This window comes from Bufo bufo, chromosome 2, assembly GCF_905171765.1.
Source record: "Bufo bufo chromosome 2, aBufBuf1.1, whole genome shotgun sequence".
Taxonomy (NCBI): Eukaryota; Metazoa; Chordata; class Amphibia; order Anura; family Bufonidae; genus Bufo; species Bufo bufo.
In genome coordinates, this window is record NC_053390.1 from 315,945,315 (window position 1) to 315,967,964 (window position 22,650).

Below are 22,650 nucleotides of genomic sequence, written 5' to 3' on the forward strand. Positions count from 1 at the left end.
CCCTTATGGTAGCACCCACTATCCCTAAAAGGAATAAAAACATAGTGGATTCTTCCATACAAAAATGGACAAATACCACAGGTTTCTTCCGATGTGGTAAATGTATGGGATGTAAAAATACCACTTTTTCGAAAAAGACATCTATGATAAAATCTACCACAAGTACCCATCAACATACAATCAAGGACTTCCTTACGTGTAATTCAAATAGTGTCATCTATATTATACAATGTCCCTGTAAAAGACAATATGTGGGCAGAACTAAAAGACAACTCAAAGTTCGTATAGCTGAACACATTACAAACATAAGGAAGGGTTATGAGAAACATACCCTGTCTAATCATTTTAAATCTTCTCATAATCAAAATCCAGAGGGACTGACTTTTTCCGCACTCGAAAAGGTAGAAATAGATTGGAGGGGTGGGAATCACATTAAAAGAATGTTGAGGATTGAGTCTAGACATATGTTTGACTTCAACACCTTGTTACCAGCAGAAGATAGAAATATATGGGTTTCTATGAGGTGGTTGGGGGGTGGGGGGTCCTTTACCGAGGGAGGTCCCGTGAGTTATTATGACTATCCGGGCCCCCCCTCGGTGGAGGAGCCTCACCTACCTACTATACTTCTTTAAATATCTGCACTGATGTCTTTTTGAATATCCTTGCGGATATACCTCTATATATATTGGAATATAATTTGAAAATAAAATGTACTTTATATATGAAAGAAAGAAAAATCTGGAAAAATGAAAGGAAAACTATATATATAAAAATGTGGAATATTCGTACTGATTAAGTTTTTAGGAAGATGCTATATATCTTGTTTTAACCTGATTATTGGTCACGCTATTTATGTATAGATTTATATGCTTTATCTACGGATAGGGAGATTCATAGGGTATATACCACCTTCAAAATGAATATGGGGAGTTGTGAGCAATACACAACTATGGAATACGAGTGGAGAGCTGAATTATTGTAAAAACGCAATATGACGATTAAAACCGCACCATGTGAATGAATAGAAGTATCGCATGGTCGGTAATGCGTTTTTAGTTCAACTCCCTTCTCTTGTTCCACTGCACCAAGCTTATAAAATATGGGGACATTCTTGCTATGAATTAAGAATATAACCTCTGACATTGTCTATATATTTTTACATTTTTATATATTTAATAGATTAAATGTATATTTTTCTCAAATTCTCTTATACTCTAGCGATATATTTATATCTATCTATATGTTGATTTAATATGTTTTTAAAGTAGACAAAAGCAAGATCTCTATATTGTGAAATTTAACCGAGGAGAAAAAACACTAATGTCATTTCCTACACATGAGTGCAGCTAATTAATTTAAACTGCACCTGTGCAGGTGGATATAAAAATAAGTCATTTCCATGGGAAATTTAGCCACTGAAGAAGGAGTCGTAGTATACTCTGAAACGCGTATGGTAAATCCCATGAAATAAGGCACAGAACCAGAAGATTTAAAGCGCCTAAAGAAAAGGAACCAAAAGGAAAAGAAAAGGGATCGGTGAGAATCTATCTTTTTAAAGGAAAGCTGGATATCTGTTGGCTGTCTATGAGATAGGCACTTGGTAGTTATACAACCTGCGTGACACAACCAAATAGCGCAGCAAAAGGATACCACTGAAGCGACCTCTAACACAGCACAGATTTATACACCACCGAGGATCCCGGATTCAGTACTCTCACAACACCCGGTGGAAATTCCTATTACACCGCAACCTATAAAGATTATTAGCACTCGTGGGACGCCACCAGTGCTACAACTAAACCAGCAAAATACTTCAGCCGCAAGCAGTGAGTATACCAACTGCGGTTTATCTTTACAAATAGGCAGCGTTTTTTCCACTACAGCGACTTTGCAATATTAACTTACTGCGCTGAGTATGTGAAGCACCTTACTAGCCATAAACTATAAGTCCAAGTATTAGTTTGGAAATTCGTTTGGAGAGACTATACCCATGCAATAGACTCTGACACATTGGTCAAATATAGAGAATTTTTATTATTTTTATTTTTTATTTTTATAAATATATTGTATTTATGTATTTTATGTATTTTAGCTATGTAATTTAACATGTCGGAATAGATAGCTTTATATGTCCAAATAAATATATCGTTATACCAAAACTCTCCGTGTGTAGCCCAGGTGTTGGTATGCCCTACGATCTGTGATATGTCGAACTCGAGCGCCAGGAGGCCAACACATCATTCAACAATCTTGCTGTTTGGACAAATGGCCCTATATGTACCCCTAATAAATCGAGTCTCCCACTACTAGCACCTGTCTGGCCTGCCCTGCTTTCCTGGTCCCCTCCTTACTGGAGCTGACATTCCCCTGACTGGCAGAGGAAGTGTCTGCTCTCCCTGAACTGACATCCCCCTCATCTGCCAACCTTGCAAACTTGTTGGGATGTCAGATCAGGGCTAGCCTCCTTGGCACTCTTCCATCTGCCCTGCTTTCTAAATGTTATCCAGCTATCTATCTCACTTTCCTGAGACTTCTTGCTACCACCATCCTCTGCATATACCCCATGGAGTGCTTGCTCAGTGAGCAACAAACTCTTTTTCAAATTGTCAACGCATCTCAATGCTGAAATTCGGTCGTCTTGATACAGGATGTGCGATTCGAAACTCGCAATTTGCTCATATTTTGAACAGAGAAATGCACCCTCAAATGGCTGTTCCAGGACTGCATACATTTGCCAGGATGTGCGCTGGACTTCCTTGTAAGTAGTGGAACACATACTAATGGGGATTACACAAGACAAAAAGAAAAATTACAATAACACAAAGCAATGAAAAACAGACTTACTGTCCCCTTCTAAAGTCCACGAATCTAAAGTCACTCTTCAATCTTAAGTCACACACTTAATACAAACACACACCTGACATCAAACACGCTAACGCTGCTGTCAGACAATTTCAATCCAGACTGCTGATTTTTTTTTCTTTCCTCTGGATTCAAAGGCCAGTGTTTCCCAAATTCAAAGTAATTAATTAAGGATTAAATTTTTTCAAATAGGAGGATGTTGTCAGACAGATTTCATAATAACCATTTATTGCTTCCCGAACATAACTTTGAGAAATACTTAAACCAGATAGTAAACCCATACGACTCTCATAGTAACAGAGTAAAAAGTTTAATGGTTGAAATTAAGCAATAATGTAAAATACAGATCACATTCCATGACTGCCAGTATTTCTTATTTCTTAAGTGGCTATAAAGACATGACAACAGAATGTTACAGTAATGACCCACAGGGCAGCCATATGAAATATCTGGGTCACACACTGTCATATGGTAAGGGTTTCACATCACTCGTCATCTGTTATTGCAATGATTATACTAAGTATTTCATCATTTGCATTGCATAGCAAAGTCCCACAACAGATCACGTATGCTGTGAATTCTCAAATCTGCAGCGTGCCTACAATCTGTTGCAGTATAAAACTTTGTTGCAGGCTCTCTGAGCAGATTACATCCGAAAAATCTGCAAAACAAAAATCCCCACTGAAATGAAAATCTGTTTTTTTTGTCTACTTTTACTTAGGTTTCTTCTAGTATTCAAATAGTCTGCAGTTTTAACATTCATGGAGGTCTAAAACTATCAAGTGGTCACCATAGGAACAAAATTCTGTAATTTACAACCTAAATCTGGTGACTGGAATTACATTTTTATATCCGATAATGTGCTCTGTGGTGCGGGTACATTTGTAGAACACTATAAAATCATTTTCACATTTTGTTAATTTCAGGAAATATTATTTGCCTATTTCCAGAAGTTATGATATTGTTAGGCAGAAGATGACTAGTGTTGAGCACGAATATTCGAATAGCGAATTTTTACCACGAATATCGCCACTTCGAGAATTCGCGAATATTTAGAATATAGTGCTATATATTCGTTATATCGAATATTCGGCATCTGAATACATGATTAATCTCTACTTCGCTTGTGGGCAAATGAGAAGGAAGCAATGTCAAGTTCACAACAATACTTAGTGTATGTGATATATTTATAGAGCCGGTCGTTATGGACGCGGCGATACCTAATATGTGTGATTTTTCTTTTTTTTTCTTTTTTTTATTGCCTGTTTGTGTACTACAGTGAGTAGTACACAAGCAGGTTGCCTAGGAGACCCAGCCTGAGGTTGGATCTCCTGAGCACCCGTAGAAGGCAGGTCCCGATGCTGTGCAAGGCATTGGGCAGCCTCTGCATGGCATCGGGCTGTCTTCTGATGCTCCACCCGCCGCAAAAAATTCTATGTCGCGGTCAGCGCGGACCGCAGCATAGAAGGGGTTAATTCGCCGGCCTCGGCTTGTACAGTGATGCCGGCGGATACAGCAGGGGCATGGCTACCAGGAACTGCCAGACCCCTGCAATGATCAGGCGCGCACCGCTCAGGTGCCTGCCCAATCAGCCCACCTTGCATGTACGGCGGAATGCATTCTGGCAATGCAATCCCCGCCGTACATGCACAGTGTTTTGCGTTAAGGGGTTAAAACTATCTGTGGCACAAGACATGGTATGACAATTTTTGGTGCAAAATGAGCCGGAATTATGCTTAGCGCAGAAAATCTCCCCATGTTTTACGTTTCTACACTGTGTCCAGTTTTTACTAAAGGTGGTTTATTGATGGCCTGTCCTAAGCATAGGCCATCACTAGCTGATCTGCGGGGGGTCCGACACCCCACGCCCCAGCCAATCAACTGTCAAGGTATAGCTTCATCACCCTAAGTAGACGCCGGAACTACACAGCTCCATCAGCTTTGTAGAGGAGGGATCTTGTTAATACAGTGCTGTAATAACAAGCTCCCTCTACTACAAGGATGATGGCACCCCTTCTGTGATGATGGTACACTATAGCAACTGATTGGCAGGGGTGTGGGGGTATCAGACCCACGACAATCTACAGATGACCTACCCTGTGCCAACATTACAATTTGCAAGTAATAAGGAGGAAATTTTGTCACTGGGACTAATCTGGGCAAAATCTGATACCAAACCCCAGGGGCTTTGATAGGTTAAAACATTCAGGGCATGGGCCCCTGATGTTTTGTACCAGGCCCTGAATGTCCTGCCTGCTAGATACAACTGTATTGCCACCCTCAGGACGGCAATAGAATTGAATCTAATGCACTGGAAGAGCTAAAGGACCTGTCACCAGTAAAACAGACAGTGGTTGAAAAGGACCTGCGATGATGTCACCATCATGTGACACTTGCAGGAGAGGACGGTGGTGAAGAGGAGAAGTTTTGGGGGGAAAAGCTGTGGTGATGTCTGCTACATGAGGAGAGGTAAGTGAAGGGAGAGGCAGAGCATTGCTGGGAGTTGTGGTTATTTAACTGGGACTGTATGTTAGGGCTGAAAGGAGGGATGTTATTTACATGGAACTGTGTGTTGGAGGGGGCTGGGGAGGGGGTCATGTTATTTACATGGGACTGTATGTTGGAGGTGGCTGGGGAGGGGTCATGTTATTTACATGGGACTGTATGTTGATGGTGGCTGTAGGAGGGAGTTATGTTATTTACATGGGGCTTTATGTTGATGGTGGCTGTGGGAGGGAGTGATGTTATTTACATGGGACTGAATGTTGGAGGGGGGCTGGGGGAGGGAGTGATGTTAGTAACATGGGAATGTATGTTGATGGCATCTGTGGGAGGGAGTGATGTTATTTACATGAGACTGAATGTTGGAGGGGGCAGGGTGATGTTATTTACATGGGACTGTATGTTAAAGGCAGCTGTGGGAGGGAGTGATGTTATTTACATGGGACTGTGTGTCGGGGAGGGCTAGGGGAGGCAGTGATGTTATTTATATGGGACTGTATGTTGATGGCAGCTGTGGGAGGAATTGATGTTATTTACATGGGATTGAATGCTACAGGGGTCTGAGGGAGGTAATGATGTTATCTACATGGGACTGTATGTTGAAGGTGGCTGGTGGGGGGAATTATGTTATTTACATGGGGCTGAATGTTAGGGGTTGATCTTTACATGGGATTGCAAGTTGGAGGCAGCTGGGGAGGGGTGATATTATTTACTTGGGACTGTACTGTATGTTGAAGGCGGCTGGGGAGGAGGTTCTGTTATTTAAATGGGACTGTATTTTGGAAGGGGCTGTAGATAGAGAGAGATGTTATTTACATGGGACTGTATATCGGAGAGGGCAGGAGAGATGGTTTGATGTTATTTAAATGGGAGTGTATGGTGGAGGGAGGAATATAACTACAGGGGGCACTGCAGGGGACATTATAAATACTGGGGGCACTTCAGGCTAAGCATTATAACAGTAGGGGGCAGTATAAATACTGGGGGCACTGTAGGGGTATTATAAATCCAGGGGATATTAGGCGTTCTTATTACTACTGGGGGCTCTATATGAGTGACTTATAGATCTGCCTTATTTCTACTAAGAGCACTATGGGGCCTTATTACTACTGAGGTGTCTGGAGATAGCTTTATTACCACTGGGGGCACAATAGGGGGCCTTATTTCTACTGGGGGCTCTGTCAGGGTATTATTAATACTGGAGGGCTCTTCTACTAATGGGGGCACTCTTGGGGAGCGTTATCACTGTTGGGGGCACTGTAGGGGGCATTATTACTAATGGGGGCATTCTTGGGTAGCATTATCACTGTTGGGGGCACTGTACGGGGCAGTATTATTAATGCGGGCACTCTAGAAGGGAATTACTATTGGTGGGACTATGAGGAACACTATTACTATGGGGGCACTAATATTACTTCAGGATAGTATTTGGGAGTATTGGGGAGCACAGAGAGCAGCAGGATAACACTGTGGGGACTCCAGGTTGGGGGATGATGATAGAAATGTGAAGAAGCTAAGATGCCTGTATGTTACAGTCTGCAGAGATGAGGAGTGGCTGAAAGAAGTTGTACGGACCAAATAGAGAAAATGATGACAAAGAAGATCTACATTGGAGGAGATGTCACCTGGAGGTATGCGCTGCTGTATACCAAATACAGCAAAATGCTATGTGTGGGGGAGGTAGGGGGGCGACTTAGAGAACTGGGCCCTATTCATTGGGGCTTGGACCCCGGATCTTTTGAGACCCTAGCAACGCCCCTGCCAAAGCCTAAGAGGAACAGGATAGTCCACCCGTTAGGCCTTTTCCATATGGTCAGTGTTTTGGTCAGTGATTTCCATCAGTGATTGTGAGGCAAAATCAGAAGTGGGTAAAAAACACAAAACAAGTGCAGATCTTTCCCTTATACCTTATCTCTATGTAGCCTCCACTCCTGGTTTAGGCTCACAATCACTGATGGAAATCACTGACCAAACTTTGACTATGTGAAAGTGGCCTGTACACATAATTATGTTAGTGCTCTGGCATAAACACATTGGAAAATATAGTGTTTACAGTGAACGCCGTACAAAAACCCTTCTGTTCTTACTCTAAGTGTATTGGCACACGTCAGGGATGTGTTGCATTTTGGGTGTGGAAATAAAAAAAAACATAAAAAACACATGTGGTTTTTGCAACAGCATATCTATATACAGGGAGTGCAGAATTATTAGGCAAGTTGTATTTTTGAGGATTCATTTTATTATTGAACAACAACCATGTTCTCAATGAACCCAAAAAACTCATTAATATCAAAGCTGAATATTTTTGGAAGTAGTTTTTAGTTTGTTTTTAGTTTTAGCTATTTTAGGGGGATATCTGTGTGTGCAGGTGACTATTACTGTGCATAATTATTAGGCAACTTAACAAAAAACAAATATATACCCATTTCAATTATTTATTTTTACCAGTGAAACCAATATAACATCTCAACATTCACAAATATACATTTCTGACATTCAAAAACAAAACAAAAACAAATCAGTGACCAATATAGCCACCTTTCTTTGCAAGGACACTCAAAAGCCTGCCATCCATGGATTCTGTCAGTGTTTTGATCTGTTCACCATCAACATTGCGTGCAGCAGCAACCACAGCCTCCCAGACACTGTTCAGAGAGGTGTACTGTTTTCCCTCCTTGTAAATCTCACATTTGATGATGGACCACAGGTTCTCAATGGGGTTCAGATCAGGTGAACAAGGAGGCCATGTCATTAGATTTTCTTCTTTTATACCCTTTCTTGCCAGCCACGCTGTGGAGTACTTGGACGCGTGTGATGGAGCATTGTCCTGCATGAAAATCATGTTTTTCTTGAAGGATGCAAACTTCTTCCTGTACCACTGCTTGAAGAAGGTGTCTTCCAGAAACTGGCAGTAGGACTGGGAGTTGAGCTTGACTCCATCCTCAACCCGAAAAGGCCCCACAAGCTCATCTTTGATGATACCAGCCCAAACCAGTACTCCACCTCCACCTTGCTGGCGTCTGAGTCGGACTGGAGCTCTCTGCCCTTTACCAATCCAGCCACGGGCCCATCCATCTGGCCCATCAAGACTCACTCTCATTTCATCAGTCCATAAAACCTTAGAAAAATCAGTCTTGAGATATTTCTTGGCCCAGTCTTGACGTTTCAGCTTGTGTGTCTTGTTCAGTGGTGGTCGTCTTTCAGCCTTTCTTACCTTGGCCATGTCTCTGAGTATTGCACACCTTGTGCTTTTGGGCACTCCAGTGATGTTGCAGCTCTGAAATATGGCCAAACTGGTGGCAAGTGGCATCTTGGCAGCTGCACGCTTGACTTTTCTCAGTTCATGGGCAGTTATTTTGCGCCTTGGTTTTTCCACACGCTTCTTGCGACCCTGTTGACTATTTTGAATGAAACGCTTGATTGTTCGATGATCACGCTTCAGAAGCTTTGCAATTTTAAGAGTGCTGCATCCCTCTGCAAGATATCTCACTATTTTTGACTTTTCTGAGCCTGTCAAGTCCTTCTTTTGACCCATTTTGCCAAAGGAAAGGAAGTTGCCTGATAATTATGCACACCTAATATAGGGTGTTGATGTCATTAGACCACACCCCTTCTCATTACAGAGATGCACATCACCTAATATGCTTAATTGGTAGTAGGCTTTCGAGCCTATACAGCTTGGAGTAAGACAACATGCATAAAGAGGATGATGTGGTCAAAATACTCATTTGCCTAATAATTCTGCACGCAGTGTATAACAACATATTTATGGTACGTTTTCTTCCGGCAAAGGAAAACACGCGGCCGACCTAAATGACATTAATGTAACTCAATTTTGTAATTAAGGGTACTTTCACACTTGCAGCAGATGATTCCTGCAGGCAGTTCTGTCGCCGGAACTGACTGCTGGATCTGGCAATCCGGACGCAAACTGATGGCAAACGGATCCGTCTGACAAATGCATTGCAATACCGATCCGTCTCTCCAGTGTCATCCGGAAAAACGGATCCAGTATAATTTGTTTTAGCATTCTTAAAGGCCTGCGCATGCGCAGATAGAAAATCTGGATCCATTTTGCCGGAACACTTAATGCCAGATCCGGCACTAATACACTTCAATGTAAATTAATGCCGGATCCGGCATTCCGGCCAGTGTTCAGTATTTTTGTCCGGAGATAAAACTGCAGCATGCCTGGTCACTGGACATATGTTAAGCAGACCTGCATTGTCCAAAATCTGCTTGCATCCCTCTCAACAGGCTCAGGCTATTACTTCCCTCCTTGTGCTGTACACTACAGATGTGCTTGTGCCAGCTGGCTGCTCTCTACAAGCACACCAGAAAGTCACTGCGTGGAGAGATGATCTTTATGACAGCAAGCACCCAATGATAACAAATTAATGGAACCACCATTAAGAAAATACTTCTTCTGCCTTGTGTGAACCTGGTGTAACAGGAAATGTTATCCTTATGGACCCAATAACAATAGGGCTCAAATAGAATTCATTTATTCTTCTGAACATTAATAAATAAACAAACAAACCGGTAGATCTGCCGATCTGTGGACACCATACAAAGCACCCAATGGTTTTGTATGAAGCACTGATAATCCTTTATTTTGAATCAGTATGCTTGTAGATATGAAGCAATGAGCATTGAATGTAAATGAGCTTTGATGTCCTGTTCACACCAAAGAGACTAAAGTTTATTTAGATTGGGTGAGGCGTGAAGGGATGGATGCAGCTGGAGTCCTGGCCTTCTGCTGCAGAGATCTCCTGCTAGAAGGACAGTGCCAACATGGAAATACCAGTTCTCCAGCTGAAAAAATAGTTTTCAGCTAACTAAACAATGTGACGTTTGACTGTTTTATTGTGATGCAGGGTTTTAGTATTTAACATAGATATTTGCTTTACTCAAAAGAATAAAGTATAAAATCTTCCATTTTGAATTTTAAAGGGAATCTGTCACCAGTTTTCTGCTACCCTAACTCCAGCGCATGCCAATGAGTCCTCATATCCATGGCTTTACAGCTCTCTGCTGCTGATCAGAGGCAGGTGGGCGAGAAAAGCCATGAGCTCATGAATATGGGGACTAATTGGCATGCGCTGAAGCTCATCAATTCAAGATTTTGGCAAAATGACCTGGTCAATTACAGAAAGTTCCCCAGCATTTTGCTAAGGAGACCTGTCAGTAGTTTATGTTGCCCTTAGTTAGGACACCATAAAACTGGTGACAGATTCCCTTTAAAGGGGTTGTCTCACTTCAGCAAATGGCATTTATTATGTAGAGAAAGTTTATACAAGACACTTACTACTGTATTGTGATGGTGCATATTGCTTCCTTTGCTGGCTGGATTCATTTCTCCATCACATTAGAAACTGCTCATTTCCATGGTTATGACCAGCCTGCAATCCAACAGCTGTGGCTGTGCTTGCACACTATAGGAAAAAACACTAGCTTATGCACGCTCCCACAGTCCCGGCCATCAGGTAGGCTGGGACCTTTTGCTATAGTGTACAAACCGGATTCCAAAAAAGTTGGGACATTAAACAAATGTGAATAAAAACTGAATGCAATGATGTGGAGATGGCAAATGTCAATATTTTATTTGTAATAGAACGTAGATGACAGATCAAACGTTTAATCCGAGTAAATGTATCATTTTAAAGGAAAAATACGTTGATTCAAAATTTCACGGTGTCAACAAATCCCCAAAAAGTTGGGACAAGTAGCAATAAGAGGCTGGAAAAAGTAAATTTGAGCATTACGAAGAGCTGGAAGACCAATTAACACTAATTAGGTCAATTGGCAACATGATTGGGTATAAAAAGAGCTTCTCAGAGTGGCAGTGTCTCTCAGAAGCCAAGATGGGTAGAGGATCACCGATTCCCACAATGTTGCGCAGAAAGATAGTGGAGCAATATCAGAAAGGTGTTACCCAGCGAAAAATTGCAAAGACTTTGCATCTATCATCATCAACTGTGCATAACATCATCCGAAGATTCAGAGAATCTGGAACAATCTCTGTGCGTAAGGGTCAAGGCCGTAAAACCATACTGGATGCCCGTGATCTCCGGGCCCTTAAACGACACTGCACCACAAACAGGAATGCTACTGTAAAGGAAATCACAGAATGGGCTCAGGAATACTTCCAGAAACCATTGTCAGTGAACACAATCCACCGTGCCATCCGCCGTTGCCAGCTGAAACTCTACAGTGCAAAGAAGAAGCCATTTCTAAGCAAGATCCACAAGCTCATGTGTTTTCACTGGGCCAGGGATCATTTAAAATGGAGTGTGGCAACATGGAAGACTGTTCTGTGGTCAGACGAGTCACGATTCGAAGTTCTTTTTGGAAATCTGGGACGCCATGTCATCCGGACCAAAGAGGACAAGGACAACCCAAGTTGTTATCAACGCTCAGTTCAGAAGCCTGCACCTCTGATGGTATGGGGTTGCATGAGTGCGTGTGGCATGGGCAGCTTGCATGTCTGGAAAGGCACCATCAATGCAGAAAAATATATTCAGGTTCTAGAACAACATATGTTTCCATCCAGACGTCATCTCTTTCAGGGAAGACCCTGCATTTTTCAACAAGATAATGCCAGACCACATTCTGCATCAATCACAACATCATGGCTGCGTAGGAGAAGGATCCGGGTACTGAAATGGCCAGTCTGCAGTCCAGATCTTTCACCTATAGAGAACATTTGGCGCATCATAAAGAGGAAGGTGCAACAAAGAAGGCCCAAGATGATTGAACAGTTAGAGGCCTGTATTAGACAAGAATGGGAGAGCATTCCTATTTCTAAACTTGAGAAACTGGTTTCCTCGGTCCCCAGACGTCTGTTGAGTGTTGTAAGAAGAAGGGGAGATGCCACACAGTGGTGAAAATGGCCTTGTCCCAACTTTTTTGGGATTTGTTGACACCATGAAATTCTGATTCAACATATTTTTCCCTTAAAATGGTACATTTTCTCAGTTTAAACTTTTGTTCTGTGATTTATGTTCTATTCTAAATAAAATATTAGAAGTTGTCACCTCCACATCATTGCATTCAGTTTTTATTCACGATTTATATAGTGTCCCAACTTTTTTGGAATCCGGTTTGTACAAGCACGACCACCACTGCTGGAATACAGGGCGCTTGTAACCATGGAAACGAGCAGTTTATACTGTGATGGAAAAATGATTTCCAGCCAGCAAAGGAAACAATATGGATAATAACAGTACATTAGTAAGTGGCTTTTATTAACTTTCTCTACATAATAAATGCTACTTACTGAAGTGACACAACCCCTTTAAGTCCACCCTTTTTAAAATAAAAATCTTGTTTTATCCCTGGCCAACACTGCAAGGGACATGCAATATAGCATGCGGGTCATTCAAATGAGCAGCCCTTTGTGAGGAGCTCTCCACTTTGGCTCAAAAATGGTGTCCCTAGCATTGGATACACATCTACAGTGTGGTCACCTGTAAAGAGACTGTTTAGTCTTATTTATCAAAACTGTCTAATAGAAAGGCTGAGTCACATCACATTTTTGCATACATTTACCATATACAGTGCCTTGCAAAAGTATTCACCCCCCTTGACTTTTTCGTATTTTGGTGCCTCACAACCTGGAATTAACATGGATTGTTTGAGGATTTGCATCATTTAATTTACAGAACATGTCCACAACTTTGAATATGTTTTTTTTCGTTTTTTTTTTATTGTGACACAAACAAAAAGGACAAAATAATAGAAAAATTCAATGTGCATAACTATTCACCCCCCTAAAGTCAATACTTTGTAGAGCCACCTTTTGTGGCAATCACAGTTCCAAGTAGCTTTGGATAAGTCTCTATGAGCTTGCCACATCTTTCCACTGGGATTTTTGCCCATTCCTCTTTGCAAAACTGCTCCAGCTCCTTCAAGTTGGATGAACAGCAATCTTTAAGTCTGACCACAGATTTTCTATTGGATTGAGATCTGGGCTTTGACTAGGCCATTCCAACACATTTACATGTTTCCCCATAAACCACTCAAGTGTTGCTTTAGCACGCACAGAGTGGTACAGGTTTTGCTTAAGAATATCCCTGTATTTAGCACCATCCATCTTTCCCTCAACTCTGACCAGTTTCCCAGTCCCAGCTGCTGAGAAACATCCCAACAGCATGATGCTGCCACCACCATGTTTCACTGTGGGGATGGTGTTCTTTGGGTGATGTGATGTGTTAGGTTTGCGCCAGACATAGCGTTTTCTTTGATGGCAGAAAAGTTCAATTTTAGTCTCATCAGACCAGAGCACCTTCCTCCATACATTTTGGGAGTCATGCCTTTTCGCAAACTCACAATGTGCCTTTTTGTTTTTAGCTGAAAGTAATGGCTTTCTTCTGGCCATTCTGCCATAAAGCCCAACTCTATGGAGCGTACGGCTTATTGTCGTCCTATGTACAGATACTCTAGTCTCTGCTGTGAAACTCTGCAGCTCCTCCAGGGTTACCTTAGGTCTCTGTGCTGCCTCAGTGATTAATGCCCTCCTTGCCCGGTCGTTGAGTTGTGGTGGGCAGCAGTCTCTTGGCAGGTTTGCTGTTGTGCCATGTTCTTTCCATTTGGTTATGATAGATTTGATGGTGCTCCTGGGGATCATCAAAGGTTTGGATATTTTTATAACCTAACCCTGACTTGTACTTCTCAACAACATTGTCCCTTACTTGTTTGGAGAGTTCCTTGGTCTTCATGGCAGTGTTTGGTTAGTGATGCCTCTTGCTTAGGTGTTGCAGCCTCTGCGGCCTTTCAAAAAAAAGGTGTTTATATGTAATGACAGATCATGTGCCACTTAGATTGCACACAGGTGGACATCATTTCACTAATCATGTGACTTCTGAAGGTAATTGGTTGCACCAGAGCTTTTCCTGGGCTTTCTAACAAAGGGGGTAAATACATACGCACATGGCAATTTTCTGTTTTCTATTTCTAAACAATAGTTTATATTTTTCTGATTTCACTTCACCAACTCAGACTATTGTGTTCTGATCCATCACATAGCTCACTATGCTTTAACATACTGTAAACTGCGGCAAAAAACATATACGTTAACATATGCTTTTTTTTTACAGTGGAACTCTATGGTGATGGATGCCACTGTATGACATCTGTCAGAGTCCTCCGTACATAGACAAAAATGTGATGTGAACCTAGCTTTAGACTGTCTTTGTTGACTATAGCAACCAATTAAAGATCTGGATTAATTTCTTAAACTTTTCTGGTAAAATGAAAGCTGAGCTCTGATTGGTTGCTATGGACAACAAAGAACGTTTTACTTTATTTTGTAAATAATGTAATTCAGTTTTGCAGTGTATTACCCTTTGATGGAAGGCACCAAAACCACGGCTCAGCTGCGACGTGTGTGGCCAAAATTGTTTTGTGGTCCGCAAATTACAGATCCGCAAAATGCGGATCCCTGCCAAGTGCACTCACCTCTACCTGCTTGATGTTCTCCGGTCCACGCTGCCCTGTCCTGACTGCGTACAGTGTCAGGACGTGGTGCTTGCACCTTGACCTGATGCTGCAGGCAGTCAGGTGACAGTGCAGCATGTGCCCATAGAAGGTCAGGGAGAGAAGAAGCAGGGGAGACCACTAGACCTGGAGAGGAGCGCCAGAGCAGGAGAGGTAAGTTAATTTATTTACGGTCTGATCTGAGGTATGATAATTGGGAGTCCATCTTGGAGGTCTAACGGGGTCTCATCTGAGGTCTGATATGGGGCAAGCCTGCCATGGAGTCCAGATCTAAGGTCTGATACCTGAGTCTCACATGGAGGTTTAAAGGGGTCTGATCTGGGGTATGATATGGAGATCTAAAGGGGGTCTGATCTGAAGTCTGAAATGGGGGTCTGACATGGAGATCTAAAGGGGCTCTGACATGGAGATCTAAAGGGGGTCTGACCTGAGGTCTGATATGGGGGGGGGGGGGCGGGGTCTGACACGGAGATCTAATGGGGATCTGATGTCTGATATTGGTGGGGGTCTGACATGAAGGTTTAATGGGGTTCTGAAACTGGGGCCTGACATGGAGGTTCAAAGGGGGTCTGATCAGAGGTCTGATATGGGGGTGATATAACATGAAGGTCTGATTGGGGTCTCATCTGAGGTTTGATATAGGGGTCTAATCTGAGGATCTGCTATGGGGGTCTGATGATCTGATATGAGAGTCTGATTTGAAGATATGATGTGGAAGTCTAATATGAGCTCCGATCTGAGGTCTGATATGGGGGTCTCATCTGATATGGGGATCTGACCTTAAGATATCTGAAAAAGGGGGTCTGATCTGAAGTGTGATATGAGGGTCTGATATGGGGTCAGATCTGAGGATCTGATATAGGGGTCTGATTTGATCATCTGATTTGGGGATCTGATCTTAACTCCTTAAGGACACAGCCTTATTTCCCCTTAAGGACCAGGCCATTTCTTGCAAATCTGACCAGTGTCACTTTAAGTGGTGATAACTTTAAAACGCTTTGACTTATCCAGGCCATTCTGAGATTGTATTTTCGTAACATATTTTACTTCATGACACTGGTAAAATGGAGTCCAAAAATATCATTTTTATTTATAAAAAAAATACCAAATTTGGAAAAATTAGCAAATTTCCAAGTTTCAATTTCTCTACTTCTATAATACATAGTAATACCTACAAAAATAGTTATTACTTTACATTCCCCATATGTCTACTTCATGTTAGGATCATTTTGGGAATGACATTTTATTTTTGAGGGACGTTACAAGGCTTAGAAGTTTAGAAGTAAATCTTGAAATTTCTCAGAAATTTTCAAAAACCAACTTTTTAAGGACCAGTTTAGGTCTGAAGTCACTTTGTGAGGCTTACATAATAGAAACCACCCAAAAATGACACCCCTCAAGGTATTCAAAACTGAATTTACAAATGTTGTTAACCCTTTAGGCGCAGAAGGAAAGGAATGCCATACGGTTTTTGGAAGGCAGATTTTGCTGGACTGTTTTTTTTGACACCATGTCCCATTTGAAGCCCCCCTGATGTACCCCTAGAGTAGAAACTCCATAAAAGTGACCTCCATCTAAGAAACTACACCCCTCAAGGTATTGAAAACAGATTTTACAAATGTCGCTAACCCTTTAGGTGTTCCACAAGAATTAATGGAATATAGAGATACAATTTAAAAATTTCACTTTTTTGGCAGATTTTTCATTTTAATGTTTTTTTTCCAGTTACAAAGCAAGGGTTAACAGCCAAACAAAACTCAATATTTATGGCCCTGATTCTGTAGTTTACAGAAACACCCCATATGTGGTCGTAAACTGCTGTACGAGCACACGGCAGGGCGCAGAAGGAAAGGAATGCCATACGGTTTTTGGAAGGCAGATTTTGCTGGACTGTTTTTTTGACACCATGTCCCATTTGAAGCCCCCCTGATGCACCCCTAGAGAAGAAACTCCAAAAAAGTGACCCCATTTTAGAAACTACGGGATAGGGTGGAAGTTTTGTTGGTACTAGTTTAGGGTACATATGATTTTTGGTTGCTCTATATTACACTTTTTGTGAGGCAAGGTAACAAGAAATAGCTGTTTTGGCACAGTTTTTTTTTGTTATTTACAACATTCATCTGACAGGTTAGATCATGTGGTATTTTTATAGAGCAGGTTGTCACGGACGCGGCGATACCTAATATGTATACAATTTTTTTATTTATGTAAGTTGGCACTATTTTGGGATGCATATGACTTTTTGATCACACTTTTTGTGATGTAAGGTGACAAAAAATTGTTTATTTAGCACAGTTTTTATTTTTATTTTTTACGGTGTTCATCTGAGGGGTTAGGTCATGAGATATTTTTAGAGAGTAACTTATTACGGACGCGGCAATACCTAATATGTATACTTTTTTTATATTTATGTAAGTTTTACACAATGATTTCATTTTTTAAACAAAAAAAAATCATGTTTTAGTGTTTCCATAGTCTGAGATCAATAGTTTTTTCAGTTTTTGGGCGATTATCTTGGGTAGGATATCATTGTTGCGGGATGAGATTACAGTTTGATTGGCACTATTTTGGGGTGCATATGACTTTTTGATCGCTTGCTATTACACTTTTTATGATGTAAGGTGACAAAAAATTGTCATGTGATATTTTTATAGAGCTGGTCGCTACGGACGCGGCGATACCTAATATGTATACTTTTTTTTATTTATGTAGGTTTTACACAATAATATCATTTTTGAAACAAACAAAATAATCATGTTTTAGTGTCTCCATATTCTGAGAGCCATATTTTTTTCAGTTTTTAGGTGATTATCTTAGGTATGGTCTCATTTTTTGCGGAATGAGAGGCCGGTTTGATTGGCACTATTTTGGGGTGCATATCTCTTTTTGATCGCTTGCTATTACACTTTTTGTGATGTAAGGTGACAATTTTTTTTTATTTAGCACAGTTTTTATTTTTTACGTTGTTCATCTGAGGGGTTAGGTCATGTGATATTTTTATAGAGCTGGTCGCTACGTACGCGTCGATACCTAATATGTAAACTTTTTTTATTTATGTAGGTTTTACACAATAATATCATTTTTGAAACAAAAAAAATAATCATGTTTTAGTGTCTCCATATTCTGAGAGCCATATTTTTTTTCAGTGTTTGGGCGATTATCTTAGGTAGGGTCTCATTTTTTGAGGAATGAGATGACAGTTTGATTGGCACTATTTTGGGGTGCATATCACTTTTTGATCGCTTCTATTACACTTTTTGTGATGTAAGGTGACAAAAAATGGTTTATTTAGCACAGTTTTTATTTTTTACGGTGTTCTTCTGAGCGGTTAGGTCATATGATATTTTTATAGAGCCGGTCGATACGGACATGGCAATACCTAATATGTATACTTTTTTATTTATTTGTGTAAGTTTTACACAATAACAGCTTTTTTAAAACAAAAAAAATGATGTTTTAGTGTCTCCATATTCTGAGCCATAGTTTTTAAATTTTTTAGGCGATTGTCTCAGGTAGGGACTCATTTTTTGCGGGATGATGTGACGGTTAGATTGGTACTATTTTGGTGGGCGTACGCCTTTTTGATCGCTTGCTGTTGTACTTTTTGTGATGTAAGATGACAAAAAAATTGTTTATTTAGCATTTTTTTTTTTTACGGTGTCCATTTGAGTGGTTAGGTTATATGTGATATGTTTATAGAGCCGGTCGATACGCACGCGGCTAATATGTCTATTTTTTACCAAATTTTTTTAACTTTATTTGGGGAAAATGATGTTTTTGTTTATTTTTACTTTAAACTTTTAATGATTTGAGCAGGCACCGGCTTCCGATCACCGCTCGCCGTGCGGCGGTGATTGGAAATACACAGGGCGTACAGGTATGCCCTGTGTCCTTAAGTACCAGTACATCAGGGCGTACCTGTACGCCCTGTGTCCAGAAGAGGTTAAGATCTGATATGAGGGTTTGATCTGAGGTAAGAAATGGGGGTCTGAACAAAAAGGTAAGGGGTTATTTTTTGTACTGGCATACATTATAAGGGAATATTTTTGTACTGGCACACATTATAAGGGGGTATTTTTGTACTGGCACATATTATAAGGGATTATATTTGTACTGGCACATATTAGGGGGCCTTTTTAAGGGGGCATTATAACGAGTATTACTACTGAAGGACACAACAGGGGCATTTTTACTATTGGGAGCACTGTTAACACTGCACTCTGGGAGATAATTAATTCTATTGGTGGGACTTTGAAGAGCACTATTACTGTGGGTAGTATCAGGTTAGCAAAATTATTTTTTGTTTACAGCACTATTAGTGTCAGGGACACTATTTGCTTGGTGCAGTTATTTTTTACGACACAGTATGCCAATAATTATTGAAGAGTGCACTATCTGTGTGGAACTAGTATTTTCAGGTGGTTTATCTGTTTCTTCTGTATAGTATTGGGTACCAGATTCAGAATGTGGGAGGATGATGGAAAAGTAGGAAGCTAAGATGTCTGTCAAACTCTGCAGAGACAAGAGAAGGATCAAAGAAACCATCATGGCGGTCTCGTCTGAACGGAGAAGATGAGGAAAGAGAATATCTACATCAGAGGAGACGTCACTGGATGTAAGAGCTATGTGCTGCTGTATTACTGTGTATGCTTTGTAGAGCTGTATGTAATGATTTCCAAGTCTGTCTTTAACAGTAGGGAAGGTGTTAGGCTGAGAATTTGGCATGGAGGACTTCTGTTTAAATTTTTACCTCAGGCAGCAAAAAGGCCCCCCTGCCCCTGGCCACAAAGCACTGAGTGAAGGGGGGCCCAAGCTGAACTCTTGCACCAGGGCCCATGAGCCTTTAGGTACGCTGCTGATAATAGCATATGTGTGCGTGTACTGTATGTCACAGATACAATGTACTATTCTATGTTGTGCCACTTCTCTATTCTTGCTACTAGAAGTTTATGAATGAATCGCCAAAAGTCTGTAATAGGTTCATCTGGGTATTAACAGTTGGGGTAGTGTCCCTGCACAGTCTGACACTATCCAATCAGTGCTACCAGTGTCACACTGATTGGGCAAAAACATTAAATAAAAAAAAGATTTTTATTTGTACAATGTGATGAAAAGTATGACATCAGCAAGGAAAATTGCTGCAGCCTAGAGGTTTACTTTACGTTGCATCAAACTCCTAATACGTCCTTGGGCTTCAGAAGTCATCTTGATAGAATAATTTAGGAGTTTCATACTGCAAGAACCATGGAAAGCTTGTGGTTATTACAGTGGCATCTGACAGGCTCCCTGGCTACAAACAACTGCTTTTTGAAATGCTTCAGAGTTTCAGACAAAAATTTGTTAAAAATTATCAGAAAATGGACTAAACAGTTATAGGGGAGGCTGCCCTCCAGCTTCTACCCACCTGACTCGAGATGATTGACATGCCTCTTCCTATCAATCAAGTTGCGTTTAGTGGGGAGAAGACAGTGGAGAGCTGCACCTGTGACACTTCTACATGTTCCTGTTCTTAAAGGGGTTGTCTCATCATGGACAATGGGGGCATATCGCTAGGATATGCCCCCATTGTCTTATAGGTGCAGGTCCCCCTATATCAAGAACGGAGCCCCCAAGGTGGTGGCTGGAGGACTCCGGTCCGGACACCACCAAGCCGGCTCCCGATAGAAATTAATGAGAACCCTTCTTTCACCCTAGTGCTTTTTTCCCGCCGACATGTGCACTAAAATGGCGCTACACGCACTTTAAGTGGCTTTGTCCACTTAAAGTTCAATACGAACTGGTTTGCTCATCTTTAAAAGTAACATCCAATACAAAAATACCTCCACATAAATTAATCAAAACTCAGCTTTATGTATGACCACCACTGATGGATTACAGGGTGGTCGTAACCATGGAAACGAGAAGTGTATAATTTGATGGAAAAAATAATTCAGCCAAAGAAAGCAATATGGACAATCACAATGTATTAGTAAGCACCTTGTATTAACTTCTTCTACATAATAAATGCTATTTGCTGAAGTGAGACAACTCCTTTAACTTTCTGCAAATTACTTGAATGATGTATTCAACCATTTTAATTTTTAATTTTAGTAATAAATATAGATCACTTTTAGAGATGATACATACCTAATATACTAACCGGGATACACCACTTTGTATGTAGTGGAAGTATATCTACTATTTTGAATACAAAAATACCTCCACATAAATTAATCAAAACTCAGCTTTACTGAATACAAACAAATACATAGACATAAATATAGCAGCAGTTGATACTCCAAAAGAGGACATAAAGTTCGCTGCAGAGTCAGTCTACACAAATCCACCTATGTCAAAAGTTTAAATGACTTATTATGCACCCAACACTTACAATGGTCATATAGAAAAAGCTCAAGAGAGCGAGTTAATAGCTTGGACGTAGTGATATGGGGATCATGTCATTACATAGCATATAACAACTTCATATGGATTACAGACCGACTCTGCAGAGTCCTCTTCCCAACGCCATTTTGCCCTAAAGCTTCTTCCGGGGATAAAGAACCACAGTCAACACCTCCTCCTTTTATACCCAAATACATACTTGCACACTTTAGGAAAAAGCACTAGTCTATATGCGGTCCCATGGTCCTTGCCACCAGAGAGGCCAGCGCTTTTTTCTATTGTCTGCTAGCACGTCCACCGCTGATGGATTGCAGGGTGGTTGTAATCATGGAAATGAGCAGTGTATAATGTGATAGAAAATGAATCCAGCCAGCAAAGAAAACAACATAGATAATAACAATACATTAGTAGGTGCCTTGTATTAACCTCCTCTACATAATAAATGCTATTTGCTGAAGCGAGACAACCCTTTAAGGTTACAGATTCGTAGATCACTAGCTCTGATTCATCCTCTTTTCTCATGATGAAACAGATGCTGGGATGAGTGTTTACTAAATGCTGAAATTTATGGCTTTCCGTTGTTGCTTACATAAATGTTGTATATCTTGAAACCACAATAAAACAAACTGTCAAGAATGTAGCCTTTCCAGTAAAGACAGAGAGCCATCTTTTTTATTTTTCAAAGTAATAACATCAATTGTTCTGTATATTTTACTTGTAGTAACTTTGAATCAACAAGAAGCACAAAATGTTTGCTCTAATGTTCCCTAAAATCAAATGACTTCATGAGTTAGATAAAGGCAAAGATTAACAATATTTACAAAAGAAATCTTACATTTTCCAAACTAATTTTCCACACGTAAATCAGTTTGTCTGTTATCATGACCCCTTAAAGACTGGGCCAATTTTCATTTTTGCATTTTCGTTTCTGTTTCCCCGCCTTCCAAGACAGATAACTTTTTACATTTTCTGTTCATGTAGCCTTATTAAGTCTTATGTTTTGATGAAAACGTATTTTTTAATTTACCATATCTTGTATTGAAAAAAAAAAATCTTTGTTGGGTGGTATAAAAACCACCAAGGTTTCTCAGGTTTAGTTTTTATGGTGTTCAAGTTCCACAAAAAATTACATGACAAGTTTATACTGAGTTCACATCACCATTTAGCTTTACGTTCTTCTGATCCGTCAGAAGAAGAGAGGGAGAAAAAAACAGGATCCTGTAAAAGACTAATCCTGTTGCATCAGTTGTCATTCGTTTGAGCCAAATCTATCTGAGATCCGTTATTTTAGATGGGGGAAAAAAGTAACGTATTGGGTTGCTCAACCAAGAGTTGGAATGATCGAGGTGCTACTGCTAAGACACACCCAGTCTGATCAGTAAATGTAATTTAAAATATTAGCAGGCA